This window comes from Anomaloglossus baeobatrachus, chromosome 12 (assembly GCF_048569485.1).
Source record: "Anomaloglossus baeobatrachus isolate aAnoBae1 chromosome 12, aAnoBae1.hap1, whole genome shotgun sequence".
Classification (NCBI taxonomy): Eukaryota; Metazoa; Chordata; class Amphibia; order Anura; family Aromobatidae; genus Anomaloglossus; species Anomaloglossus baeobatrachus.
Window position 1 is genome coordinate 48,376,828 of NC_134364.1, and position 13,070 is coordinate 48,389,897.

Genomic DNA, 13,070 nt, shown 5'->3' on the forward strand with positions numbered 1-13,070 from the left:
TTCTGAATGCAAAACCTTCCACTATTATCAGCCTGATACATTTCATTGAACTTGTCTTCTTTAATGTAGCTTACGGAGCATAATGTGAACAGACTCAAGATTTGGGTTTATCAGTGTTGGAGTGGTCCACCAGAGTACAAGAGGACCTCCCCTGGGACTGAGCTTTGACATAATTATAAAACCTGAGAAACCAAAAGGCAATAACCCAATTCGGAGTCACCTACTGTATTTTCCCGAAAAGACACTAATTTATTTTTTTTGCCCCGAAAAAAGTGCTAGGGCTTATTTTCAAGGAACAGTCATTTTGGGAGAAACACAGTTGGGGAGGGGTAAGTTTACACCCCCCCTCAAAATTTAGACTCCCTTCCCCAGTAGAATCATACTTGCATACTTGCCAGACCCCAGACATCTGCGTCGCTTCCAGTTCCTCAGCGCACTCCCTGCAGGTCTATATCACAGCGACACTCCCCTGCTTCCAGATGGACGGCACTTACACACGCACATAATGCACGCACGTTAGACACACACACACATACACACTCACATCCAGTGATACCGCACTGCTTCCGGCAGATGGGGACCTGGGACGCTGTGAATGTGAGGTCCTCGATGCGTTCCACAGCAGGTCTTCTCATTCCACAGTGTTTTCAGTTAACTGGAGCAGTATGGTATCACTGGATGTGTGTGTGTGTGTGTGTTTGTGTTCTACCGCAGGTCCTTGATGCGTTACACTGCAGGTCCTCGCGTTCCACATTGTCCTGGTCTGGTGAGTATGATTCCGGGGTCTGTCTTCCTTCTTTTGGGGGTGTCTGCTTTCTTTAATGAAGTGTCCTACAGTATTCTTTAACTTAGTTGCATGGACACTTCAACTAGGGCTTTTTTTCGGGGTAGGGCTTATATTTAAGCCTAAAGGCCCATTTACACACAACGATATCGCTAACAAGATATCGTCGGGGTCACGGTGTTGGTGACGCACATCCAGCCTCGTTAGCGATGTCGTTGTGTGTGACACCTTTTTGCGATCAGTAATGACCGCAAAAGGTGTCAAATCGTTCGTCGTGTACACGTCGTTTATTTTTAAAAAATTGTTCCTCGTTTGGAACGCAGGTTGTTTGTCGTTCCTGCGGCAGCACACATCGCTATGTGTGACACAGCAGGAACTAGGAACAACATCGTACCTGCGGCCGCCGGCAATGAGGAAGGAAGAAAGTGGGCGTGATGTTCCGGCCGCTCATCTCAGCCCCTCTGCTTCTATTGGGCGAACGCTTAGTGACGCTGCTGTGACGCCGAACGAACCTCCCCCTTAAAGGAGAGATTGTTCGGCGGCCACAGCGATGTTGGAGAACAGGTAATTGCGTGTGACGCTGCCGTAGCGATATTGTTTGCTACGGCAGCGATCACCCCGTGACGCGCCACTGACATGGTCGGGTGCTATCGCTAGCGATGTCGCAGCGTGTAAAGCCCGCTTTACTCTGAAAAGGCAGAATATTCCTGCTAGGGCTTATTTCCGTTGTAGGGCTTATTTTCAATGAAACATGGCACCACTATGGTTCTTTTTATTACGGTATGAATTGATTTGCTTATCACCAATTAGACTTCACTGATATATAAAATTTTACAATGCACATAAAATTAGAAATTTGCTGAAATTCCAATATCTTTCACAACAAAAGTCTTGTCTTGATTATATTGGCTTAATGTGAATGACATTAAATATTAATTCATGATGATCCTCTTGCAAAGGAAGAAACACATTGGTGTTATGTTTGTTTGCCTTAGTAGAAGATTGTTTCTTGTTGGTTTAGATAATCCAGTATGTGAATTTTAAAGGTCGGGCTCCGTGATTGCTTTATGTTGTTTTGTAACTTGAAAAATTACAATCTTTTGATTTGTTAGAAATAAAATTGAAACAGAACTTGCGTCATCAAGGCTCCGTTCGCTGTTTTGTGCTGTATATTTGGTGAATATACTGAGAAAGCTCAGAGTGAATGTATCCATAGGACTCAGTGTAGCCCGCATACGACAAGAGTGTGCTCTTTTGGTATATGCCACTCCATGCTTGGCAGTATTCACGGGCATATTTTATTTTACTATGTTGGAAAGCATAATTTGAAATGCATTCCTATACAGAAGGGTATGGTAAAAAAAAATTGGAGATAGTGACTGACCCTTTTAACAATTTTGGAGGTTTTCTTTACTTTTGAAAATAAATTATCAAACTATTTGCAGTTTTATTTTTACACAGTGGTTTATCATTTCCTGTTTTCTGCAGCTCACTATTGCTTTGGTGTATAGACTGTGATAGAATCTACAGAGCTATCTCATTATTATTATTAGAAGATGGATGATTTAATAATAAATAATTACTATAGGCTTTGATGAGCCTGGGTAGCAGGACTATACACACACAGGTAAAGGCTGTTTTACACCTTACGATATAACATATGATATCGTATGCGATCGTACCCGCCCCATTGTATGTGCGGCACGTTCAATTTGTTGACCGTGTCGCACAAACGATTATTTCCCGTCACACGTACTTACCCTTCCATACGACCTTGATGTGGACGGCGAACATCCACTTCTGGAGTGGGAGGGACTTCGGCGTCACGTGGCAGCCGGCCAATAGAAGCGGAGGGGCGGAGATGAGCGGGTCGTATACATCCCGCCCACCTCCTTCCTTCCGCATAGCCGGCGGGAGCCGCGGGACGCAGGTAAGATCTGTTCATCGTTCCCGGGGTGTCACACACTGCGATGTGTGGTACCTCGATAACATTGAACAACCCGACGTGCAATTTTAAGGAAATGAACGACGTGTATGCGATGAACGGTTTTACGTTCAATCGCAATCGCATGTAGCTGTCACACTCTACAACAACACTAACGATGCTGGATGTGCGTCACTTACGACGTGACCCTGCCGACACATCGTTAGATTTGTTGTAGTGTGTAAAGCCCGCTTAAGGGTCTGTATGCAGCTTCTCGATCGCTCCTTGAGGGAGGGTCTTTAGTTCTAATTGGCATTACCCATAATTACAATTCATCCATTAACAGCTTTCATAAAGCACACACTGTCCTGTATGGTTTTGTCTTTGTTTCATGTTGTAGGGCCATCCTGTTTCTATATATAGTTATCAAAGGCATAACTTGTAAAGTCTAAGTCGCAAATGCAGAGTATTTAGCAGGACCCATCAGCTTTAGGTATCCTATTAGCATTGCTGTGCATTAACGTGGCAAAGGAGATAGTCTATACTGCTTTAGGCCTCTTTCGCACGTTCGTGAAAAACCACGCACGTTTTTCACGGACGTGTCAGAGGTGCGTTTTGCCCTCCGTGAGCCGTGTTTATGGGCTATGTGTGTTCTCCATGTGTTATCCGTGATAACACACGGAGAACGGGAACTTTCTAGTCACCTGTCCCTGGCGTAGCTGTCCGTGGTGCTGATCTTCGGTCTCCGGTCCTGTCGACTCCTCGCTGCTGCTGCTTCTGGCCGCAGTGAAGTGAATATTCAATGAGCATAATGAGCGGCGGTCGGCAGCAAGTGACAGCAGCGGCAGAGACAGGAGGGCTGGAGAAGGTGAGTAAAGTTTTTTTAATTTTTCTCGCAGACGCATGTCTTCTCTCCGGTGGGTGTCACATGGAACACATCCGTGTGGTCCGTGTGTGTTACGTGTGACACGTTTGCGTTCCGTGTGACACCTGTGATGCCGGAGAGAAAACGGACATGTCTGCGTGAGAAACACACGGACACACATAAGTACGGAACGGACACACGTTCTGTGCGCAAATACTTACGTGTGACCAAAACCATAGGAATATCAAGGTTTACGTGTGTACATGTCTCCGGTACGTGAGAAAACTGCCAAACACGTACCGGAGGCACGTACGTGGGAAAAAGGCCTTATGTTGCATTACTAGTTACAGAAAGAAAGTTTCTTTTAGCAAATCCAAAGACTCTGCTGAGCAATCCAATGAAACGTGATGGGCATGACATTGTATGTGGAAGGATGCAGAGAAAGTTTATACATACTCAGAAAATGTTCTAATGTACTGTATATTGTTCTGGTAATTGTATTTAGTTGAGACTGATACTTGGCATCATGGTTCATGATATTCTGGAGATATTCTTATTGTGATTTACTAAATGAAATGCACTAAAATTATGTAAAAACAAAAAACTGATGTACATGCCTTTCATTGCATTTAGCCAGTATAGCAGTAGCACTTTATTCTGGGCTCATCTAGTTTTATACTATGTAAATTTGGTATAGTTTTCTGTTTCAAAATGAAATTCTTGTAAGAAGTAGCTATTGGGGTCCTATATCATACCAGGAATGTTGACTCTTTCAATGTGTTTGTAAATGCAAGTTTTCATGCTGCTTTATACTTAAAAGGATTGTCCACTTCTAGGACAACCCCTTGTGATTACACGTTTCCCCCAGGCATAATAATAAAGCCTATACTCACCTCCCGTACAGGCACTCTTCCAGCGGTGTCCGGCCTCACAGTACCGGGGCTCACAGGTTGTGACATCACTGGAGCCCTGTGTCCAATCAGCTCTGGCTTATGTCTCCCCACTTTCGGACCAAACGAGTTAATCAACAGGAAGTGAGCACTGCAGCTGCACTCACTTCCTGTTGATTGATTGTTTGGTCCTAAGGCAGGGAGAAGGAAGCCGGTCCTGACTGGAGACGGAGCTTGTGTGACGTCACAACCCCATGTGAGCCCCGACACTGGACACTACTGGAACGACGCCAATACAGGAGGTGAGTATAGGCTTTATTATTGTACCTGGGAGAAACGTTGAATGAAAACGGGTTGTACTAGTAGTGGATAACCTCTTTAAAGAGAACCTGTCAGGTGCAATATGCATGCAGAACCACAAGCAGTTCTGGGTGCATGTTTCTAATCCCTGCCTAACTGTCCCAGCATCTAGTAGCATAGGTAAAGAGATCTTTAGAAAGAGTATTTCTAAAGATCCCATATATGATATGCTAATGAGCGCAGGGACTAGTCACAAGGGCATTAGTTTCTGCGCTCATTCTACCCTCTAAGGCCAGATTCACACTTGCAAAAGACTCGCACGAGTCTCGCATCGCAGCACCCGGCACAGCCTTACACTCTCCGGACAGGAGCGGGTCAGCTGCATAGAAATACATTCAGCTGAGACGCTCCTGTCAGGAGAGTATGCGGCCGTGTCGGGCTATGCGATGCGAGACTCGGGCGAGTCTCTTGCAAGTGTGAATCCGGCCTTAGCATGTTAGCACACCCACAGGGGGGTGCTAGAAAGCTATTCAATGCCCACTGCCAGCATCATCACCAGTAGTGATGCGCATATCTGTTAATTGCTACAGCCTCAGACGCTGGGCAGTGCGCATGATCAAAAGTCCCCGGTACTTCCGGTCATGCACACTAGACATCTCTGAAGCCAGGACTCGTACACCCGGCTTCATAGTGCGCATGACCAAAAGTGTGGTGACCTGATCATCTACAGTTCCCAATGTCTGAGGCTGTAGCAATGGACAGGTACAGCTGTCACCATGGTGTGGGCATGCTACTATGCTAAGAGGGCGGAATGAGCGCAGGAACTAACGCCCTTGTGACTAGTACCTGCGCTCATTAGCATATCATATAGGATCTTTAGACATATTTATTCTAAAGATCTCTTTATCTATACTACAACAGGCTGGGACACTAGGCAGGGATTAGCGATATACACTTAGAACTGCTCTTGGTTCTGGGTGTATATTGCACTTGACAGGTTCCCTTTAACACTACACAAACTAATACAAGTGCACGTTGGTGGTTTGTACAAAAAAACATAATCCCCTTTTATGAAATCATTTCTTGCTCTGCAGCCATTGACTGAAATTGCACCTCACAGACTTTCTGCTGTCTGCCTCCTACATGCCTTTTGCCCATTATATGAGAAATACACAGTGCTTTAAGTTGTTTTTCAAAATTTGCTATGTATTTGTGCCAGAAATAGAGAAAAATTCCTAAACTAAATCTAAGATCTTTCAGTTTTCTTAATTCTGAATGAAGAGTAAATGCAGGGGTCAGGCAGAGCAGGAAGTGATGTCAAAGAAGTGGACATTGTTTTAAGGCCCAGTCACACTAAACAACATCGCTAGCAACATCGCTGCTGACGAACAACTTTTGTGACGTAGCAGCGATGTTGCTAGCGATGTTGCTGTGTGTGACATCCAGCAACAACCTGGCCCCTGCTGTGAGGTCGTTGGTTGTTGCTGAATGTCCTAGGCCATTTTTTAGTTGTTGCTCTCCCGCTGTGAAGCACAGATCGCTGTGTGTGACAGCGACAGAGCAACAACTAAATGTGCAGGCAGCAGGAGCCGGCTTCTGCGGACGCTGGTAACCACGGTAAAAATCGGGTAAGCAAGAAGCCCTTACCTTGGTTACCCGATATTTACCTTCGTTACCAGCGTCCGCCGCTCTCAGCTGTAAGTGCCGGCTCCTGCTCTGTGCACATATAGCTGCAGTACACATCGGGTAATTAACCCCATGTGTACTGTAGCTAGGAGAGCAGGAAGCCAGCGCTAAGCGGTGTGCGCTGGTAACCAAGGTAAATATCGGGTTGGTTACCCGATATTTACCTTAGTTAACCAAGCTCAGCATCACTTCCACGCGGCGCTGCTGGCTGGGGGCTGGTCACTGGTTGCTGGTGAGCTCACCAGCAACTCGTGTAGCCACGCTCCAGCGATCCCTGCCAGGTCAGGTTGCTGGTGGGATCGCTGGAGTGTCGCAGTATGACATCTCACCAGCAACCTCCTAGCAACTTACCAGCAATCCCTATCAGGTTGGATCGTTGTTGGGATCGCTGGTAAGTTGTTTAGTGTGACTGGGCCTTTAGAAGCATGCAGCTATTTTCTTACTTCCTGTAGTGTTACGTATAGCAGGGTCCTCAGCCACATGTGGATCGAAGGACCATGATCTGTGGCTCATGGCTGTCTGCCAACTTAGTGCATTAACACCTGGTCTAGCAAACAGCTATGAAGAGCAGGTCTCCAGATGGTGACGTTTGTGACAAGAAGTGATCTGTATGAGCTTATAACAGGGGTGATTGAAGTGGGATGTAATAGTGTGGAGGGAGGGCTCGATGCAAGAGTCCCAAATGAGGGTGAAGCGGGAATCGATGGGTGTAAGTGTGACGCCCTGGGCAAGCCAGGGGTCACAGGTCACAACATCACATGCACCCCACATTCCCTGCAGGTACACCAAAGCTAACCAAAATCCTTGTTGCCTTCCTCCAGGGGCTGATGTCCACACCAGGGGGTGGGCCAGGCGGTTGGCTCCGCAAACCGAGGAGTTCACAGCCCTGGAGGCGGGAGAACCAGGCAGATCAGAGGGAGAGTTTGAAGTGTGAGGAGTAAACAGTGAAGTGGTAAAGGAGGACAGTGACAGAAAAGTGGCAGTAGTAAAGCCTGAAGCTGGTCCGGGTGTGTGCCCCGGACTGTGACAGCAAGGTCAGCAGACGGCGGTGATAGTCTGCAGGGGGACTGCTTGGAGGTTGCTGGAAGGACCGCGGACGGGTGGTGACCCGGCGGTACTGGAGCAGTATACGAAGAACAGTCAGCACCAGGGCAGGGGCCTTTCGGATCCCGGCAAGGCTAGGAGTCGCCATAATTTGCCAAATCCGTCAGTGAAGGGGACCTCTGTCTCCTAACAACCAAGTCCCGATTGAAGGCAACAGCCCGACCGTGAAGGGGAGATACCGCCACCGCCAAGGCACCAGTTTCCCAGGGCCAGCGCCTGCGGGCAAAGTAGGGCTCCTTCGGCCCAGATTGAAGCCAAGGAGTGGGTAACCGGTGGGAACCCATCGCTACCAAAAAGACTTTACATAGGTGCAGGGAAGAGACCGTCACCGCTAACTGCAGGGAACCGCAGCACCGTGAACCGTCCGAGGGACCCGTCCAACCAGCCGTTTGTTTACCGAGAACTGTGTCGTGTTTACTGGCTGAGTGAGTACCTCCGTGCCGTGCGGCACAGCGCTGCCCCTGCGCCCCTGCACCTCCACAGGCCCCATACCCGCCTGTCCACCATACAACCCCGTCACTGGGCCCCGGGATCACCAAAACCCCTACCAACAGAGGGGCAAACCAACAACTGGCTGCTCCGTACCATCACTCCCGGGCTCCCCAGACAGAGCAGCGGTGGTGTCCACTTAATCACCACAACCGTGGGTGGCGTCACGGACAATAGACTATCCCAAAACCCAATCCCCTTTCACTCACGGGCGAGGAGCGCCGCTCGAGTCCCCGGGATCCGGCCCATCGCTCGAGCCACCGAGCAGCAGCAGCGGCAGCCGGACCCGAGCAGTAGGGAGAGCGCGGCGTCCCCTCCTCCGCCCGCGACATAAGTATACTGCCTTAGTGTGATTTTCTGTGGGGAAGCAAATGGGGGGGCTCAGGGTGTCACAATTGTGAGGGAGACAGGAACTGGATGTCACTACTTGGGTAAGGGGGCTCTGGATGTGACTTGTGACCCTCTCTCAGAGCTTATTTTGTCACTGAGGGTAAGGGAATTACTGCTCTATATGGCCTAACTTGCATTTCAAGGACTAGAGTGATAAAATAAACAACCATAGTATGTACTTTAACTTTTATTACAGTAAAGGCCCCTTTACACACTGAGACTTTCTAGCGATCCCACCACCGATCTTGACCTGGCCGGGAAAGTCTCTAACAGTCGCTGGTGAGCTGTCAAACAGGCAGATCTAGCCAATGATGCAGCAGCGATATGGACCTGAAGAACGACCTCGCTGGAAAGGGAACGCTAGCACGCCTATGGGCTGGGTCGCTAACGATGTCGTTGTAATGGTGTCAAAGACACCGATGCATGCTACGCAGCGGGAGACAAAGGATCAAAGAATGGTCCTGAACGACTTGTAGCGATCAGCGACCTCACAGCGGGGGCCAGGTCGCTGATGTGTGTCACACACTGCAATGTCGCTGGGGAGGTCGCTATTACATCACAAAACCGATGACGTTACAGCGATATCGCTAGCGATGCTGCAGTGTGTAAAGGGGCCTTAAATGTACTGTAGATTATGTGCAACAACTAGTACTTAGTGTGGCAATAAATCAAATCAGTTTTATAATTTTATTTTCCAAAAATTAGTTGCTGCTAAGCGGGCAATGATACAGAAACTACAAATTTCCATTTATCAGTACAATTAATAGAGCTTCCATTCTTCTATGTAGATATGTGAAGAGATATCGAGACTGTAAGTATATCACACCTAAACTATCTACAGTGTTAAATAATAGATGTAGGGATACGGCTCACACGGCTGCGGTTTGAGGTGGCACGGGGAGCAGTTTCAGTAAAACGTCCGGGCTAGTTTATTTGGACTTCATAAACCATTCAGGATAAGAAAACCAAAACAGCATTTTCTTGCACTAAGTGAAAATATAAAACAAATAGTCCATACAGCAGTGCGGCTGTAATTCTTTCAGAAGGTAAAAAAAACACTGGAGATCTGCACACCTCCATACACAGACACCTACTGAATCCACCTGGACTTTTCCTATGTCCACTATAACACACCCCGGGGTGGGAATATGTGAGTAGCTGTCGCGGGCGGGGAGGAGGGTGTCAGCACACCGCGCTCACTCCTTCTGCTCGGGTCCGGCTGCTCAGTGGTGGCTCGAGCCGTAGGCCGGATCCCGGGGGTTTTTCTCGAGCGGCACTCCTCGCCCGTGAGTGAAAGGGGGGGTTTGGGATGTTGGGATAATGTCCGTGACGCCACCCACGGTTGTGGTGATGTGTAGCACCACCGCTGCTTAATGCGGGGATCCCGGGGATGGTGATGGGGAGCAGCCAGGTGTTGTGTTGCCCCTCCGTGGGTAGGGGTTGGTGATCCCGGGGCCCGGTGATGGCTTGGGAGGTGCAGGGCTTGGTGGGCGCAGGGACGCGGGGACAGCGCTGTGCCTTGCGGCACTGTGGTACTCACTCAGCCTGAGACGTGACACAGTTTGTACGGTAAACCAAACGGCTGGTAGGACGGTCCCACAGACGGCTGCTTTGCTTCCCCGGCAGGTGACGGTGATGTCTCTCTTCCCTGCACCTGTATGTACGGTTGGTTGCGATGGGTCCCCACCGGTAACCCGCTCCCCGGCTTCAAGCTGGGCCGGAGGAGCACTACACTTTGCCCGCAGGCGCTGGCCCTCAGAGACTGGTGCCCTGGCGGTGGCGGTGCCTCTGTTGTACGGGTTGGGCTGTTGCCTTCAATCGGGACTTGGTTGTTGGGGGAATCTACGTCCCCTTCACTGACGGATTCGGCAAATTTGGCGACTCCTAGCCTTGCCGGGGTCCGAGAGGCCCCTGCCCTGGTGCTGACTGTCCTTCGGAACACTGCTCCAGACCATCGGGCACACAGCCAACGGGGTCCTTCCAGGAACTTCCAAACGGTCCCCCTCCGGACAGTCACCGCCGTCGCTGACCTTGCTGTTCTCGCCCTACACAAAGCTGGGCTCTCAGGCTTTGCACACTCTCTGCTCTGTCACCACTTCTTGCTTTCCTCCTTTTCCACTTTTCTTTCCTCCCCTTTCACTTTTCTTATCTGCTCCTCACTCAACTCCGTTGTTTACTCTTGCCCTCCCCGGGCTAATCTGCTGTTCACTCGTTCATGTCCCTCACTGGACTCCTCACTCCTGCTCCTCCCTGAGCTTTCTGCCTGGTTTCTCCCGCCTCCAGAACTGTGATCTCCTTGGTGGGCAGAGCCAACCGCCTGGCCCACCCCCTGGTGTGAATCATCAGCCTCTGGAGGAAGGCAACAAGGATTTCTGGTTAGCTGTGATGTGCCTACCTGGGATGTGGGGTGTGGTGGTGTTGTGACCTGTGACCCCTGGCTTGCCCAGGGCGACACATAGCCAGTCCTATCCAATGTCACACTAGGTACGGGGAGTACCTAGCTAGCGGCGAAAGGCAGGGGAAGGGAAACCCTGTGTCCATGGAAGGGGGAGATGGTGACCTCTGACCAAACCTACAGCTGGTCCTTGCGGTTCCTCACTGCCCTAGATAGGTTCTCACCTATGCGCCGAGCTGGATACCTGACCCTAGGTATCCCTAGCGCTGGACCCTAAATAAGGAATGGGTGGGATGAGCTCTTCATCAACCCCACTAAACACTATAGAAGGGGGATAGACAAGGGGAAAAAGCATGAACTACTTATCCACAGATGACACAGGCAGGAGTTCAACAAACTACAGCAACGATACTACAGATGAGAGCAAGCCACTTGCTTGCAACCAGGGCTAGCAGGAACTGAATAACATCACAAGCTCTAGTCCAGAGTATTTAAGCACCAAAAGAATACTGATGATCAGCATCTGGGTGGAAGACTAACTCCTGCTGGGTCCAAAAGGGAGAAAGATAAAAATCCAGCAGGAAAGCTACCTAATACAATGAATACTAACAGCAGGAACAATAGAAAGTCAGGGAACATTTTGCACAGCCAAACGTGAGCGTCTATTGCTGTCTGTCGCCTGTGACACCCATCTCGCCGACTGTTTGTAAACTTTGCCCTTGTCATCACTTTTAACTCTCTCAATACTACACATACTGGAGGTAGCTTCCAGGACTGCATCACAGAGTATAACTCTGTGATACACATCTCCCCTCCATGACGAGTCAAGTTGCCGTCTTACACAGACCAAGTGCTGGATTTCATGAAACACAATTAATAATTTTACAGCATAAACATATCTTGAATCTCCTGAGCCCCAAAGCAATATCATTAAATGGACCTCCCATCTAACAAGCGCAGCTTCTAATTCTGCTGTGTTCTTATATATAATTACAAGAATGAGAAAGTGTACTCTTTGGAATTACCTTCTGTAAATTTCTGCATTGAAAACTAATAAAATGTGGTGTGATGTTATCTTAGTCACAGTTATAGACAAATACAATCTAACTAAACTAACATTGAGTAAATATTAACAGTGCATGAAGAAAAAGTAATTAAACTCTTGAATTGAATACATGCAGATCCTTTAGCATCAGTTAGAATCAAATGTCTCCTGAAGAAGCAAATATGAATTGCGCAATGTTTAGAGAATTTTGGACCATTTCTCCTTGAAAATTAGCAATATTCACTAAGCAGCGATCACCGCTAGATGAATCCGGTGCGTGTTATTCCCAGAATGCGCCACCTCCAGAAATACCATTTAGTGGCATAGCATTTGATGAATTTGATGGGCTGGCGTGACAACTCCCCATCCCACTCATCCTGTGCCAATATTGGCGGAGTGGTTTGCAACTGACATAAAAATGCTAAAAAGTCACAAGTACTGTGTTGTGGAAAAATCTTGCAACTTAAGGGCGCTTTACAAGCAGCTAAATCGCTAGCGATGTCGCTCGTGAAAGCACCCGCCCCCGTCGTTTGTTCGTCACAGGCAAATCGCTGCCCGTGGCGCACAATATCGCTAGGAGCCGTCAGACGGACTTACCTGCCTAGCAACGTCGCTGTGGCTGGCGAACAGCCTCCTTTCTAAGGGGGTTCATGCGGCGTCACAGCGACGTCACACGGCAGGCGTCCAATAGAAGTGGAGGGGCGGAGAGCAGCCACAAGAAAGTGACGCCTACCTCATTGCTGGAGGACGCAGGTAAGCTGTTGTTCATCGTTCCCGGGGTGTGATACGTAGCGATGTGTGCTGCCTCAGGAATGACGAACAACCTGTGTCCTGCAACAGCAACTATATTTGGGAATAGAACGACATGACAACGATCAACGATTAGCTGAGTATTTTACGTCGTTAGCGGTCGCTCGTATGTTTCACACGCAACAATGTCGCTAACGAGGCCGGATGTGCGTCACGAATTCCATGTCCCCAACGACATCTTGTTAGCGATGTCGTTGCGTGTAAAGCGGCCTTTAACGTGTTTATGACAGATTTCTGGTGTAAACATCTTAAGGAATCGCCACAAAATCTTCTTCTTTTTCAAACATTCTTTTATTAATTCACTTTTGTACTTTGGGTTATTACCTTGTTGTATCATCCATCATTTCTTCAGCTTATGGCCATGGATTGTTGTCTCAACATTTTCCTA

At 48.5% G+C, this 13,070-nt stretch overlaps 1 protein-coding gene across 4 annotated transcripts in view; it reads left to right on the forward strand.

The window, feature by feature from the left end:
• Window positions 1-13,070, forward strand: part of SLC35F4 (solute carrier family 35 member F4) — a 304,748-nt gene that overhangs the window by 214,600 nt on the left and 77,078 nt on the right. The gene's annotated exons all lie outside the window — the stretch shown is intronic.